At 53.0% G+C, this 17,221-nt stretch overlaps 1 protein-coding gene across 1 annotated transcript in view; it reads right to left on the bottom strand.

The window, feature by feature from the left end:
* Positions 1 to 16,966, bottom strand: part of SPTBN2 (spectrin beta, non-erythrocytic 2) — a 61,992-nt gene extending 45,026 nt beyond the window's left edge. The window contains exon 1 of the mRNA XM_075004818.1: positions 16,752 to 16,966. The gene's annotated coding sequence lies outside the window, so the exon portion shown is untranslated. The remainder of the gene's footprint in view (positions 1 to 16,751) is intronic.
* Between the last annotated feature and the right edge of the window lie 255 nt (positions 16,967 to 17,221).

Below are 17,221 nucleotides of genomic sequence, written 5' to 3'. Positions count from 1 at the left end.
ACTATGCTCTTGCAGCCGAGAATAAAGCCCATGAGTCCCGGCTCCCAGCCAAGGCTGGTTCAGAGACCAAGGCCCTGTCACACCAGGCACTGCACAGATACAGTCCCTGCCCAAAGAGCTCAAAAAGCCTGGGACGTGTCTGAGATTGCACAAGAGGTCAATAGCAGCAGGAAGAGACCCCAAGCGAACTGCTCCCCATGCGGTGCCTTACCCACTGGACCATGCTGCCTTTCAGCTAGCTCACCCATTGGCCACAGTCCTCCAGGAAAAGCAGGGGGGTATGATTTGGATTTCTAGGCGGTGACCATCCAGGCTCCATGGCTGCACTGCTGTGAAGCCAGTTACAGGCCCCATATTTCCCCAGCCATTCCACACGCTCCCCAGTTCTCCCGACCTGCAGCAGGGTCCCAGAGACAGGCTGGGAGCTCAGCCTGCCTGCGTCTCTGTGTCAGTGGCTGTAATTGCATTAGAACAATGCAGCCTAGGCTAGTGCTTGCATCCCTTCCATGTCACGCCTGACTGGGACTGTCAGCACTCACCAGCATTAGGGAGGGAGACCCATTGTGCTGGGCTCTTTGTTCTGAGCGACTGGCATCTGGTAACAAGCAGACTCTTCTACCCAAACAATGACCCCTGGGACCACGGGGACTGCCTGCCCAAAGCTGAACCCCAAAACCCCCTGGTTTGCCCAGGGGTGCAGGAACAAGGGCTGCTGGGAATGCTGTTACTCTCCTGGCTTGAAGTGGAAATAACAGGCACCAAACAGATCATTCCCATGATAACTATCTTCAGCCCCCCAACTATAAAAATTGTTCCAGGAGCCTGCCTCTGCTCCTGCTGCAGAGACACAGTTCTATTTCTCTGCAAGGGTGGGAGGGAATCTAGGGCAGTTTTTCTCAAGCAGGGGTAGGTGTATCCTGGGAGGTACCGAAGTCTTCCCCGGGGTACATCAACTCATGTAGATATTTGCCTAGTTTTACAACAGGCTACAAAAAAACACTAGTGAAGTCAGTACAATCTAAAAGTTCAGTCAGACAGTGACTTGTTTCATCTGCCTTAAGCTGAAACGTAAGTACAATATTTCTATTCCAACTGACATATTTGATAATAAGATGGTAGAAAGTCAGCAAGGTTTCAGTAGTCCTCTGTTAAGATATTTTTCCATGTTTTGGTAAGTTAAGTAGTTGTGAAGTGAAGTGTAACCTGGTGGTGTGCAAAACAGACCTGACTCCTGAAAAGGGTACAGTCATCTGGAAAGGTTGAATGTCCCTTGTTTCGAGATCTCAGATTACCTTAGGACCATGTTTATCAACTGCTGCTATGCGCATCCTTAGGGGTAACGAGAGTAGTCTGGGGGCACTTTTACTTATTTTAAACGGATACTTTATAAAAAAAAGGTTGAGAAATGCTGATCTAGGGAATCAAAGCAGTGGGCTGGGACTCAGAACTCCTGGGCCTCGGGGAGCTCTGGAAGGGGAGTGGAGTCTAGGGCCATGTCTACACTAGCCAAAAACTTCGAAATGGCCATGCAAATGGCCATTTCGAAGTTTACTAATGAAGCGCTGAAATACATATTCAGCGCATCATTAGCATGCGGGTGGCCGTGGCACTTTGAAATTGATGCCACTCACCGCTCGTCCAGACGGGGCTCCTTTTCGAAACGACACCAGCTATTTTGAAGTCCCCTTATCTGCTCATAGGAATAAGGGGACGTCGAAGTAGCCGGGGTCCTTTAGAAAACGAGCCCCGTCTGGACAAGCCGTGTCAATTTTGAAGTGCCGCAGCCGCCCGCATGCTAATGAGGCACTGAATATGTATGTCAGCACTTTATTAGTAAACTTCGAAATGGCCATTTGCATGGCCATTTTGAAGTTTTTGGCTAGTGTAGACGTAGCCTAGTGGTTTAAAGCAGGCGTGCCTGGAGCTAGGACCCCTGGGATCTATCCCTGGCTGTGGCGGGGGAGCATGGACTAGCGGTGACAACCAGGCCACCTGGGTTTTGTGTCGCTGTATCTTCTTCACTGGACACTTGTCAATGAACAGATCCCTGCAAAGGGCTCTGAGGGGCGCTGTGGCACTGAAGGGAGCCCTAGTGGGAGGAAGAGGTGGCCTCTGAGTCATCCATGCCTTGGGCTGGATTCTCTTCCCCTCTGGCCTCCATCAGTCCCTGCCCTGTTCTGTGTCTAACCTACCCTGCCTAGTGCCTGCTGACAGGGCCCATCAATCATCCCCCTTCCTTAGGATGCTTGGCGCCCACTGTTTACACTGCAGCGGAGTGGGGGGCAGGGGCCACCGGTGCCATTTTGGTTCCAGTCCTGCTCTTACTCAGAGTGATTGAAAGCTAGGCCCATGGTTGCATCAACACAGCATCACCTGGAACTGAGCACATCCTCCTCTCAGGCTGCTGGGCCTCCTGGCAGAGGCAGCCCCTGCATCTCCCAGCTGGAGCCCTGCACTCCTCACCCATACCCACAGGCTAACAGCAGCTAAAAGCACAGACTATCTGAGGAGCTCCTGCACGGAGTCCCCAGGATGTCCTGTACCAGAACAGAGGAGAGCAAAGCTCCCCTCTCTCCCCACTCCACTGGCACCTCACATGCAACTCTGGGTCCCTGAGCCCAGGAACTGGGGAGAAGTCAGAGAGCAGTGGATCCCAGTGGGGTATGCAGAGACAGCTCCTATTCTGGCTTTGTCCACTCAGGTTCTTAAGTGTGCCCCATTGCCATGGTATCAAATGCTCTGTCTCCACAGGCTGAGGTCAGGGTTGCATCATGCCAACTGCAGTACACCGCCTGGCCAAGACCAGGGCCTCATTGTGCCGGGTGCTGCATAGGTTCAGAGACAATCCCTGCTCCAAAGAGCTGAAAACCTAAAGAGACAAGGAGAGATACAGATGCACTGAGAGGTGGAGGTCACACGGTCCAGAGAAGAGCCAGGAATAGAACCCAGGAGTCCTGACTTTCAGCCTCCCCTCTCTCTAGCCCGCTAAATGCAGACCCCAGCAGTTCTCACTCCCTGCCACGTGTTTTAGCCAACAGGCCACCTCCCTAGAGGACCTCTTGCTGCTGCTGCTGAGTTGGGTGGGTCTCTTGTCACAGCACCACATAGTCAGGATCGCTCGTCTCTGTGGTCTCTGCTCCTACAGCCAGATTCCTTCCATGGGAGTCACCCTGTCCTGAAGACCAACAGGAGAGTCAGGAAAATGCACACAAAGATTCTCGGTCCAGCCCACACATATCTGGGCCGGGGGAGTGTCCGGTGATTCAGGACCCAGGTACCAGGGGAGATCAGGGTTAACTGCTGGTTAGACGCACTACTCTGCAGTTTTCAAGTGGGGGTTTGTGAGCTCTCAGGTGGGGGTACCCAAGCAAAATCCTGTGTTGCCAGACACCGCATTTCATTTACTATGACTTGGCAATCTAAACAATGGATATTTCCAATTTATTTCCAATAAAATAGCAGCTGCATTGGTGTACATTTCCTTTCGGCTGTGCAACTCAGAATCAGAGATTTTCAAACTGCTGAGGTGAGTCGGGGTGGAGGGGGCACTTCTTTCCAAGCTCCCATGTAGGGCTGGGCTGAGTCACCTGATGTCATGCTCACCTCCCCAAATGTCCCTGGGGGGGTGCACCCCACAGCTGGAAAAATCTCTAGAAGCTGCTGCTAAATGAAAGGCAGAAATCTAGGACGCGGGGAACATGCCCCCGTCTGCCATGTGTCACCTCTGCCTAGTTCAGACGGGGGTGCCTGGCTGACTAACTTGTTTGGAAAGGGGTACACAACCTAAAAAGTTTGAAACCCACTTATCTGTAAGTCAGATGCCATTAGAAGAGCCTGGTTTTAGTTGTTTCACTTGTTCAGGCTGAAACTTCCCAAGCCAGGACTCAGGCGGAATCTTTCTGGGAAACCAGCAAAAATGGTTCAGCTGTTTCCAAAAATGCAATTCGGGAAAAACTGTTTTGCCTATGTTAGAAAAGGTAGCACATTCATTTCGCTGAGAAGCTCTAGCGCTTCAGTGCATTGGAGCAGGGAATTGACATTTGCTGGGGGACCACCTAGAATCAAGCAGACACCTTTTGCTGTTTCCATGAAGATCCATTCAAATTTCGCCTATGTATGGCCCTCAGGAGGAAAAAACTCAGTTTGGACATGGGAAGCAGAGGCTTGGCAGCTACATCTTCTACAGACTCCACTGGGCTGAGCATGAAGTGAGAGCAGGCAGATGCTCTCTTCTCTGCTTTTGACATTCGCCCCCGTTGGAGGGGAAGGAGGACCCTCCCTGACTAGTGCAGAAGAGCACACAATAGGGCTATGTCTACACAGCAGCATTATTTTGAAATAAGCTATCCTGGAGGTGAGTCACAGCTCTGCTGAAGATACAAACTGGGGGATGAACAGGTTCCACATGATGATAGGTTTTTGCCTGTGCAACCTCAGTTCAAACCCTGTGAATAGCCATTATGATATAGTCTTTGACGACACGGTCACATATTACAGTAGGGTTGCAACATACGTGCGGGTTCTGTGTTGAGAACCCTCGCAAATGTTGAATGTTGTGAATATCGCAGCCGTAGGTGCTCCCTGCCTGGAGCCTGGTTGCTGGGCCTACTACCCTGAACCTCCATGAGGCAGCGGCTGCCAGTGCTCCTGGCCTGGAGCCCCTGCAAGGCAGTGGCTGCCGGCGTTCCTGGCCTGGAGCCCCAGGGAAGCAACTGCTGGCAAATAACTGAATTTGCAAACCTCAGTTCACGAACATGGGAACCCTACTGTAAATTTTAATAGGACCCCTGCTTCATCAGTGCACAAGACAGATATGGTCTGGAGTTGAACCAAGGTACTGTAGTGAAGAAGGTGATTGTCAGACTCCTTTTCATTTGTTGCACAGCTGGAAGGAGGGCAGCAAATGAGGCAGAGGACTGCAGGAAAAGAAAGGATTGTCTCCCATGGTTAAGGCAGCTGAATGCTGCCCTGTACAACTGGGCTCTACCACAAAGTTCCTGCGTGATCCTGCACAAATCACTGATACAAACTTTTCACAGGTGGGCACTAACTTGTGGGCCTCATTTCTCGAGAACTCCATTTGAGGTCTCATGTTCAGATATGGAGAAGTGCTGAGTACTCACAACCGTAACTGAGGTCCCGGGGAGCAGTGCCCTGTACCTATAAAGTGGTACATAACCCTAAATTCTCTGAACAGGAGGCTCGATGCATCTCATATGGGAGACCCAAAATTAGCTTGACTTTTTTGGCCTTTCCCATCTGTAGAATGGGGATAAAACATCCAGTCTTCCAGGTCCACCCACAGCAGGGAGGGGCAAATGGCGCAAATGCCCCCAGATCTGTCAATTCAAAAGGCCCAGGGCTCCTGACCACTGCTGCCACTATCACTGCAGTAAAAGTCCTTGGCTTCCTGACCACTGCTGCCACTACCTCTTCAGTGGCAGCAGCTGGAGCCATGGACCCTGTAAATTGCTGACAAAGCCCCAAGCAAGACGTTCCAGACTGCTCTGAGGATTGGAGGTCAAGGGGGCAGGAAGAGGGCTGACATAGCACAGCAGGATCCAAATGCTGCTATGAGCTGGCTGCTTGGCCCTGTCCCTTCTGACCAAGAGCCCACCCCTTCCGTGATCAAGGAGCTGCCCCCTCTTGCACCTTGCCCAGGGGTCTGACAAGTATGCCAGCTCCCCTGCAGTCTTCTCACAGGAACGTTGCGAAGACAAAATTTAATCGCAACTGAAAATCACAAAGACAGTACAAGAGCAGCCCAGGAAAGCCCAGGGCAGCGGGAACTACTTATTCTGTATGAAGTGCAGGATTTGAACAGTGTGCAATGAATAATGCATGGTGTCACACCTAGCTTATGTTACAGTCCATCTTGTGTGTTCAGTAAGGCAGGGGTCCTGTGGAAATAACAACATGTAATCATGTAATTAAAGACTGTATCATAATGCATACCAGGGGGTTCAAATTAAGGTTGCACAGGGAACCTTCATTCTGGCAGGACCTCACTCTTGAGGGCTGGATTTTAAAACCTGAACATAGTTCTCTCAATGTAATATGTTGGGGTATAATATTATTGCTCCTAAAAGTGACTGGGCTTAGGGTTCCCCTACAATTGGTGATGTACAAACATGTGGTAAACAATGCTCTTCAGCTCTTCCTGTCACCATAGTATCCAAGGACCTCACAATCAATGTCTTTTAGCTTTATGAGGCAGGGAAGCATCAGTCCTATTTCACAACAGAGGCAGCTGATGTGACTCACCCAACGAAATCAGTGGCAGACCTAGGAACAGAATCCAGGGCTCCTGCATCCTACTCCAGTGCTCTCCCCACTACACTACACTACCCTTTCCCCAGCATGTACATTTCTTGCTGTCTAATCATACTGCATAAACACAGCCATGCTGTGAAATGCTTCATACATGCATCTACCATCACCTACACAAGCGTAGCTCCAACTGCATCACATTGGAGTGTCAGCTAGCAAGTATGTCCTAGCACAAAGCAAGTGGGATGTAGTGGTTACGGCAGAGTGGGGGCCAGAGGACCCCCTGTACCAAGTGACGGGGTAGGGAAGGGTGGTTGCCCAGTGCAGTAGGTGGCATTAACCCAGCTTTGCAAGGTGCCAGTATGGCCAGGCAGCATGCCCTGCATTAGACTGGGGTCACAGGACTCCTGTCAGGATTCAGCTGATTCTCTGGATGCAGAAAGACCCCAGCAACATGGTACCAAATCCATACCAAATGGCCAGCCCAGCTAGCAGGAGTCACACCGACACTGGCAGGAGAGCACTGGAGCCCAGGGCCCCCCCAGTCCTACTCCTATCCAACAGCTGCTCCCATAGAGATAGCACCCTCTGCAGTGAGTATATGGGCCCCAAGCAAATGGCATCCAGACAGGAGAGCCAGGGGATGATAGTGGGTGACTGAGTACTATCACTTTGCTGCCCAGCTTTGGGGACACAATTGCAAGGATAGGTTTGTACAATCACACGCAAGACCACTCCAACATGAGAGCTGGATTAGTGCAACCACACACACAGATTCCCACTGCCCAGGGTTGGATAGTGCCATTGCATTTGCACTGGCACAAGGATCGGGTTAGTGCAGTCATGAGGCATGAGGGAGTGCATTCCCTCTGCAACGACTGCTGGAGCTAGGGACTGGCTAGTGCAGGGATTCCCAGCCTATGGGTCAGGACCCAAACATGGTTCACCTTTAGATTTTCTAAGGGTTGCCAGCTGGGCGACTCTGAGCCGCATGTGGCTCTTTAAGGATCCATTTGCGGCTCCCACTGCTGCCTCCGCTCACTCCTCTGGCTCCCAGTCCCTGCCTTGCCGAGCTGAAATGGAACTCAATTTAATTGATTTAACAGCTGGCAGGAGGGATCTGGCCATTAAACCTATTAAATTGAGGGAACAGTCTGTGCTGCAGGTGGGGGAAGAGAGTAGGAGGACTGGAGGAAGCCATGCGGAGGAGGTGGTGGCAGTGATGGCCCGGCGAAGGAGCAGCAGCGGGCAAGCAGTGGTGCTCATGTGACGCAGGTGGGGGGGTGTTTTGGGGCTGCGAGGGGTTAAGCCTGGGGGAGGAGGGGAGGTTTGGGGCTCTGAGGGGTTTAAGCCTGGGGAGCAGGAATTAAGATTTATAATTTTTTGTCCCCCCAGGGGAGAACCCTCCCCTCCCCTGATTTTTAATTGCCTCGGATCACAAAGTCTTACCGCATTGTCAAAATGGGTCACCCTCTCGAAAAGGTTGGAAACCGCTGGGCTAGCATCAGTACCAACACGCGAACCACCTCTAGCATGAGGGCAGCTCATGCACAGTCATGTACATGAGGACCACCTGAAGCACAGCACAAACAGATTCACTCAGGCAATTGGGGTGGGTAAAACATTGTGAAAGTGAGGTAACTGGGAACCACTCAATTTGGAGTGATGGGGGATTTGGAGCAATGGGGCTAGCAGGGATTTTGGGAGGCTGAGTGACTGGGAGGTGAGAACAAGGTATAATTGGAGGATTGGAGCAATGCATACTTGGGCTGACTGCAATCAGAGGGACAAAGGGGCTTTGAGCCAGGTGGATCAGAAGGAAATTTGGATTGGGGGTGATATAGACGTGGGACAAGTGGGATTTCAGAGATGTGGTGACGTACATTCAGGATGATTCAGACTAGGATGAGTGGATTTGGGGGCTGTGGGTGACAGTGGTCTTGGCGTAATGATGAACAAGGCCAAATTGGATGGAAGAAAGGAGATTGTTGAGGACTGGGATGATGATTTGGGACTGGTGGTAATGGGTCATTGGGGTACTTGGATTCCGGGGTGATGTAGATTTGGGGATGATCCCAAATTGGGGGCAATGGAGATTTTGGGGCACAGGCAGCTGCTAGGGAAGCCTGGCCTGGCTGGCAGGGTGACCCCAATGTCAAGAACCTCTGAGGAGCGAGAGACCTAACTGTGCGAATTGGACGACGAGGAGCAGGTTGGGAGGGTGTGAGCCACACAGGAAGGAGAGAAGGCAGAGCGAAAGGACCCTGGGCTGCTTCCTCTCTCTGGCGACGTCTTCAGAACAGCGTTGTTTCAAAATAAGCCCTTCTGGAATAGCTTATTTTGAAATAACGCAGCTACACACAAGAATGTATTTTGAAACAGCACCCAGCTATTTGGAAAGAGCATGTCTGAACACAGTGAAACAGTGCCCGCGCATGCCATTATGGCTTGTTTTGAAACAGCGCTCTTCTGGGTCTATTTCGAAATAAGCATTATTCCTCCTGCAACAAGGTTTCCGAAATTTGAAATAATGTGCCCCCTAACTTGGATTTATTTTGAAATAGCATGTGCGCAGCGTAGACGCTGACAAACTCATTTCAGAACAGCGGCTGCTATCGTGAAAGAATTTGTTGTGCGGCCGTAGCCTCCACAAGCTGAGAGGTCTGGACCCTGATCTACTACGAGGCAGATGGGGGGAAACCAGGGACAGGACATGAGGTAAAACCCAACCACCTCCTGTACCAGCCTTGCCAATGGGGCCTGGCCTAGCGAGTGTCTGAGGGGAGGCCCGGGTGCTCCCCAGCTGGGCCCAGCCTCGCCAATGGGGCCTGGCCTAGCGAGTGTCTGAGGGGAGACCCGGGTGCTCCCCAGCTGGGCCCAGCCTCGCCAATGGGGCCTGGCCTAGCAAGTGTCTGAGGGGAGACCCGGGTGCTGCCCACCTGGCTTGGTCCAGCCTCCCACACAGGCCTCAGCCTAGCAAGTGTCTGAGGTAAGGCCCCAGTACCACCCATCTGGTCCCAGCCTCCTGCACAGGCTCCGGCCTAGCAAACCTCTGAAGGGAGCCTGGCCCCTCCACAGGCCTGGCCAGCGAGTGGCTGGCCCTGATCATACAGTCCCCAGTGCCATACTGCGGCAGTCCCACCCGCCCACACAGGGGACTCACGCCAAAGGCCGGCATCTCACAGCAGATCATCCCCAGATTATGCTGCTGATTGGGTATCTTATTCTTAGCTGCACAGCCCACAAGGAGGCTTATGCTCTTAAGGCTGCAGGATAAATAGCCTGACTCCCAACAGCAGCCAGGCCACCTCCCTGATAATGGCAACCCTCATTCCCCACCCCCCACAGCCATTGCCAGACCAAGGTAATTACACCGGCAAGTGTTCCTGCAAAATCCAATCAGCACGGCCCCTGTTGGCACGAATACTCAGGGACTAGCTGTCCCAGAAACAAATGAGGGGAGAAAGGAATTGGGCCCCTCTGTGCTGGAAGATGAGCCCTCAAGGCTGTTTGTAGGGGGAGAGCATGGGCCAGGATTAGCATTCTGGCCTGAGAGCCAGGACTTTTGGGTTTCCTGGCTCTGGGGCAGAGAGTGGGATCTAGTGGCTTAGAGCCAGGGTGATTTGGGGAGGGTCTGGATTCATGGGTTCCATTCCAGGCTCTTCGACACCCTGATGTATAATTTTGTAATATAAATATGGTCCTATAATGCCAAGCACTGCACACTCTGTACCTCAGTTTCCCCTCCCATACCTGATACATCTAGATTGTATGTTCTTAAGGGCAAGGACATGCACTGTGTGTCTGTGCAATGCCAGACACAATGTGGGGCTCTGATCTCAGCTGGAGATGCTGCATTCTCTTTTAATTGCAGCCATGATCCCTCACACAGAGCTGAGATGCAGCCATCTCTGAGACAGCACATTGCCTTGCCTTGCCCTGAGACGTAGCTGCCTCTGAGGCGGATTCTTTAACCCTGAGACCGGTGCCTTTTACCAGTCCCCTCCCTCCTTCCCCCCCCCATACCACTCCCTCTTTGCTCCACTCTCCTCTGTACATTCATCTTTAACCACCCCTCGCCAGTGACATTTGAACCCTCTCACCCAGCAGGCCCAGCCACTGCTCTCTGGGAACTCAGATAAATCCTTGGGATCCTCCGCTTTCTCATCCCGCAGACAGAGGGCAGAAGGGGTGGGAGTGCAAATAGGGAGGAGTCTAATTGGAAGCTACTCCCTCTCCCTTGCAGTAGGCCCAAGCCTTACCTACTACTCTCTCTCTCACACACACACACACACACACACACACACACACTGGTGCCAGGACTCACAAAGAAAAGTCCAATGAGACCCTACCCCACAGCACCCCACTACATCTGGGCCCTGCAGCCAGCAAAGACTCCAGGGGGAGAGCACTCTGTATGGAGTCCCCCCCAGAGCACAGTGCCCACTAGCACTGAACTGGGGCACTAGGGCCAGCACTGACTGTGAGAGAAGATGCTTATCCCGAACTCCCACTTTGCTCCCTGCAAACCCTCCCCCCAGTTACTGTGTTGTCTCTGCTCCCCCAGCTCTGTGACCGGATGCAATAGCTTGTATCCCTACAGTCAGGAGGGAGTTCGTACCACCCAGCACAGCACCTCTGGGCTGAATCGCAAGCCTCACTATTCACCCCATGTTCAGGGCTAACATGTTCAGCTCTCCATGGGGAAGTGCAATCACTACAATACCACTGAAGAAAAATTTTCACACCACTCTTGAAAGAGAGACTGCCAAACTGTCTTTATACTCAAATTCGACACATTAACACGTGGTTTGAACTGGGATGGGAATTTTCTGAGTCACTATCGGGGCTCGTTTGCATACTTGGAATAATCGAATTATTGACCTCTCCCCCCACCCCTCTACTCTCTGATTTGCTCACCTTGATCAATTTTTTTCTGATTTGTCCACCTTGATTACTGCTTTTGGTTCTCTGTGCCTTAAATATTGAGTCTTTTCTGGTATGGCTATGGGCTGAAGAAGTGGGTCTGTCCCACAAATGCTCGTCACCTAATAAATTATTTTGTTAGTCTTTAAAGTGCTATTTGACTGCTTTTTTGTTTTGATACAATACCACAGTGTCACCTGGACATGGCTAATGCCACCATGAAGGCCTTGAACCACTCAGCCCCAGGCAGTCCCAAAGATCTGGATTCGGGAATCCAAGACGCACCTGCACCCCGGGGACTCCTGACACTGGGGATTTCTTCCAAACGTGGGTTTGAACTGTGCACCCAGTTCACATAACCTCCCAAAAGTTGTGGCTCTGGGGCTTGCACCTGCTGTACCAGGACTGGAAAGTTTTCCAGCTGAATCAAGCTATGCTCGATTTTCCCCTGCCAGCCCCTCTTCTGCTCACAGCCCCCTCACCACTCTGCAACCAGGAGCTGACCAGCTTGTTCCAACATCCTGCATTTGTATCAGTTCTTCGCACATAAAATTCATAGCCCACTATTGGCCCACTAGCCAGAACAGCTCAGACCCTAAATGCAGTGCAAGGGCCCTGCCATGTGGCACTCGCTGGCAGAGCCATCTTGCCAGCACACGCACACACATGCACAAGTCAAAACTTTCAGAACAGGAGCTTGCAATTCTGCCCCATAGTGCAGATTTCAGCTCCTGAATGAAACAGCCAGATTTAAGAAAGGGCTTGGACCCAGCAGCTCCCTGTGTTGGCAATGGGCACCTAGCATTAGGGCACAGCACAGCCAAACACCAGGCCACAGGGACACGTGAAGCCAGATAGGTAGGGCTAATGTCAGAGACACAGATCTTTGGACACCCAGCCGCATACCCACACAGTGAATACCAGTGGAGCAGCGTACACAGGGCCAGATCCACATCCACACACATACAAACACACACAGCCAGATATGCGTACTGCAGGCACATACCCCCAGACAGGAACCAGCACCCAGAAACACACATACACGCACGCACACACACACACACAGAGCTACTGCCAAACAAAGACACCCAGAGACACACAAAGAGCCATGCACACTCCAAAGGGAACCCCGCTCAATGCGCACACACAGCCGGTGTCTCAGCCCCGCTACTCTCCCAGCCATTCCCCAAGCAGCAAGCTAGCATCCTCTCCCTCCCCCACAGCCCAGCCTCGGGACAGGCACAGAGCCTGGCTCTCTCCTGGATGCCCCCCACCTTCTAGTGCTGACAGTCAGTCCCCCGCCGTTCCTACCCCCTGGGCATCCCCAGCCCAGCTGCCTTCCCCATATGCACAGAGCGAGACATATAGAAAGCACCGGGCACAGCTGGGAACCCCTCCCCTCCTCCTGCTGCCAGGGATGCAGAAACAACAACAAGCCCCTCCATCCCCCAGAAGCCCAGCTCACCTCCTTCTGCGGGTGGGGGCACCCGGGGCTCCTTCCCCTTGCCCGCATCCAGATTCCCCAGCCAGGGAGACCCCCAGTCCCACGCGGGCAAGCTCAGGCCTGGCGAGGAAGGGCTGGTTCTGGCTCTGGCTCTGGCTCTGGCTGCTGGCTGCAGTGCTGAGAGGCTGTGGATCTGCGCGTGTGAGTGCGCGTCACCCGCAATAGGGAGCCGGCAGCGGGGAATCACAACAGCATCCTCTGGCGCCCACTTGGGCTCCAGCAGGACACTATCTGCTGCCCCAGGCAGCCAGCTGGCCTTGTCACTGCCTCTGGCGGGAGGGAGAGGACAAAAGGAAGGGACTTCTCCCAGCTGCACAAAGGGAGGGAGCAGAGAGGGAAGGCTGGACGCGGGTCCTGGACGGGGATGGGTAAAAGCCTTGTGGTGCTCATCCAGCACCCGGATGCTACCGCCTCTGGGGTGGTTTGTGGGAGCTGTTTATACAGGAGTCCTTGTCTGGCATTGAGCTACAGCTGCCCCAGGGCAGGAGAGTGGGAGTTGTGTATGCAGGGATTCATTGCCTCAGTGTTGAGATGCAGCCTCTGGAGTGGGAGCGGCTCTGGTTACAGAGGGATCCCTAATCCCAGCACTCACCTCTGGGCTGCCGGCAGGGGCTGTTTATACAGGAGTCTTTCACCCCAGCTCTGAGATGCAGCTGCCTCGGGGGCAAGGAAGGGGGATTTCTAACAATATACAGCAGTGCAAGAATGCTGTACAGCTGTCAGGAAGTGACAGGGGAGAGCCCCAGGGGCAGTGACACCTTTAGTCCTTGGTATCTGTAATGATCCTGAATGGATCCTTGCTCCAGACAAGCTCCACAAGTCCCCCTGCCCATGTGGTCTCCTACTCCTACCTAGAGGCCATAATCTCAGTCTGCTCACCCCCTAGCACCATGGTACTATTGTAGGGATTCAAATTACTTCCTCCTGGAGCACATGCTCTCTGCAGGCCAGTCCAGACGTTCTCAAACTAGGATGAGACTATAAAGTGGGTTGCAAACCTATTGTAATGAGGTCTCCAGGGCTGGCATGAGACTTGCTGGGGTCTGGGTCGAAGCCCCAAGCCCCACCACCCAGGCCAAAGCCCAAGGGCTTCAGCTGTGTTTGTGTGGGGGCAGGAGGGGCCTGCAGTTGACAGGCGCCCTGCCTGGGATGGAAGCTGTTTGGCTTTGGCTTTACCCTTCCAACCCTGGGACAGCTGTGTTTGGATGGGCTCCCAATTCAGTCCACTGTCCTGTGGTCATGTAGTATTTATTGTTGTCAAAAGGAGACACAGTGCAATGAGTGACCTCAGCTGCGCACCACAAAAATGGGCTTATAGTGGATGCAAATTGCCCCCTCCAACTCCCACTTCTTTTGAATGAAGTTCCTGGCATAAAGCCTCCCAGCTCCACACCCCAGTATAAAGATGGATTGCACATTGGCTATTCTATGCCTCCTCAGGGCTATAGGACACAAAGGCTAATGGCCCCTTGCAATTAACACACCTGCAGATGCTGGGAATGCAAACCTGTGTCTAATGTGCCCTGCACCACAATCTCACACATTACAAGGGAGTTTCACTAGAAAGCCTATTTGAAAGGCCATGAGGATTACACAACCGAGAAGCCGCTGCATTTGAGCGCTTGGTGAGAGTTCCCTGTGTAAACGGCCCACACGCCTAACCCTGGGTGTCTGCATCTCAGCGCTAGGCAAGTTATCCCTGAATAAACACTCCTTGCACACTACTCCAGAGGCACCTGCATCACAGAGACAGCTGAGAGATCACTGCATAAACAGTCCCTCTGTTCCATCCCAGAGGCACCCGCATCTTAGCCCATGCTGAAGGAACCCTGCCAAAGCCCTCATTTTGTGAATTACATGAACCAACTGTTCAAAAAAGAAAAGTAATCCCTACTGCAACTATCACATCTCCCATAGATCATGAACAGGATTTGCCCCATAACTTCTTGTTCAGAGCTTAGCTTTCTGAACTACAGGAGTAATGAGCCACTGGAGTAGGGCTTCACATACTTTACCAGTGGGTTATGCAACTCCAGTAGCACTTGTCCACACCCCAGAATTGTCCTGCTTTAACTACCCTGTTCGAGTTGAAGAGCTACAACCCCTGACCGTGTGGACACGGTTATGATGGGATAAAGATGCTTATCCTGGTACAACTATTCCTGTATGGGAAGGGGAATAAGCTATCTCAGAGTGAGACATTTTTATATCAATAAAGCTGCTGCCATACTAGGGATTGTCAATGTCCTAGCATAACATACTGGTAAAAACATCCCTGCCCCAACCAAAATAGTTAAACAAGCACAAAATCCAGGTGTGGAGTAGCTCTCTGATCTGAGCAGCCTATTAGACCACTGGCTCTGGGAGGGGAATGGATGAAGTGCTCAGGAATTGACTAAACATGGCAAATATGTTTAACACATTTATTCTACAAGGTAGACTGGCTCTGACACAGCTCAGATGTGCGCTTTAGTCCCCATTCTGCCTGAATTGACCTTCTGCAGCCTCTCTTGTTAGATTATTTACAAAATGGAAGTGGGGGACTAATTCTTCAAAAAAACGTAGAGTGGGATAGAATGATATCTTGGTCAGTAGTAAGGTCTGGAATGTGCCTGGAAATATAACAAGCAATAAGCAAAGGGGAGATATGAAAGCAGGAGCTCCTGGTTCCCCACTCACTGCACATACTCCTTGGCTATAGGATATCAAGTAGTAGTGGCATCTGCTCTCTGCCAAGCATGTTGGGAAGTCTGAGCATGGGCTGAGTATCTATTAGAGCAGTTATGAGGCTGCTCTCATTTAGATGTTTGGCAAAGACTTCAGTGGCCCCCTTAAGCCCTTCTCCTGTATCTATGTGCTGAGAGTAGGATTGAAGGAGACAAACCAACCCTGGGGAGACCTTCCCCCATGGACTCCAAACCCAGTTTGATACCCCCCCTTTCAGAAAGAACATTACATAGGGGCTGGAGATGGAATCTAGGACTCCTAGGTTCTTTCCTGGGCCAGAATCATCGCAGTGTGAGCAACCTGTTCAACTGACATTTCCCATAGCTGAGAATGAGCCACCGGGGTGGATCACCTGATGATTATCTGTTCTACGCATTCCTTCTGAAGCGTTTGACATTGGCCTCTGTCAGAAGACAGGGCACTTGGCTCTATGGACCTCTGGTCTGACCCAGTAGGGCTGTTCTTTTGTTCCACATCTATATTCCATGCTCTGCCTCTCAGATGCAGATCACATTAACCCCCATCCCTAGGTAAGTGCTCCAGGAGCCTGCAGTTGGTTACCCAACCGCCTCCCCCTTGCCCGATGATACAATGTTCATTATGGGATACATCAGCATCTCCCCGCTGGTGAGCCTTGGAGCAGCCTGTTAGCGCAGCATCACAACCTACCATGACTGGATGGCTGTTTAGAAGAAGCTGGGGGCTGGCATAGTGCGGGGCTATGACTGCGGGGCTCAGCAGAGCTATGTGTATTGGAGAGGACACAGCCGGGGTTCCACCAGGGTGACTGGTCAGGATTGAGAGGCACTGGCAGATGGGTGGGGGACCCCAAGTCTGGGAGGGGGGTGCAGGAAGCAGGATTGCAGGGCAGCACTGAAGGGCCCCGGCACAGCAGTGTGCAGAAAGCCCACGCAGTGAGCAATTGGAGCCAACAGCAGGAGCCCCCTCCTCCGCCCTCTCTTCCCGGCAGGGAGCGGCGGTGGGGGGCTGGGCGTAGTGATTGAGTGAGGCAGGAAGCGCCGACCCTGCCAGCTGCAAGCAGATACCCTGGCCCTCGTCCTTCCAGAGGCATCAGAAAGGTCCACTACGCTAACAACCCCCCCCCACCACCTCCTCCACGGCACCGCCTCGCTGCCTTCGGACCTAGAGACCAGCTCCGTCAGATACTCCTCTGTATCCATCCACTCACCCACCCCCTCCCCAGCCCCCCTTGGGCAGCCCCAGCCCAGCTCCGCCCGCCCACGGGTCGTTGGGGTCTCCCCTCCCCTCCCGCTGCCAGGGATGGAGAGACCCTAACAAGCCCCCAGCAGCCCGGCTCACGTACCTGGGGGGTGGCACCAGGGCTCCTTTCCCCGCGCCCTGGTCAGATCCCGCCGTGCAGGCAGCCTTTGGGTACCTGGCAGCTGGGGGCTGCCGGTGGGGGGCTCCTTGCGCCTCTCAGGGCCGATCCGAGGAGGTCCGGATCACCTGTGCCATCCCCCGTCCCTCCGGGTACGAGCATCACATGTTGGGCTTGGGTGAACCCGGCGTCTAAGGGCTCAGCCCGAACAGAGTCCTGGGCGGCAGAACGATCCGGCCGGGAATGGCTGGAAAAACGCCCGCCTCCCAGCCACGAGGCGCAGCCATTGGGCGCCTTCCCCCCATCAGTCACAACGGGAGATGAGCCTGGGAGAGGATTGCGGGGGAGGGGGAATGATTGCGGGGGGGATGGGCTGCCCCAGCTCATACAGGGGAACAGAGCACAGAATGGGAAACCCCCCAACCCCTCACCCCAGGAAATGGGCCCGATCCTGT

This window comes from Carettochelys insculpta, chromosome 11, assembly GCF_033958435.1.
Source record: "Carettochelys insculpta isolate YL-2023 chromosome 11, ASM3395843v1, whole genome shotgun sequence".
Taxonomy (NCBI): Eukaryota; Metazoa; Chordata; order Testudines; family Carettochelyidae; genus Carettochelys; species Carettochelys insculpta.
The sequence above is the reverse complement of the archived record's forward strand: the minus strand, read 5'-3'. Positions and strand labels throughout refer to the sequence as shown.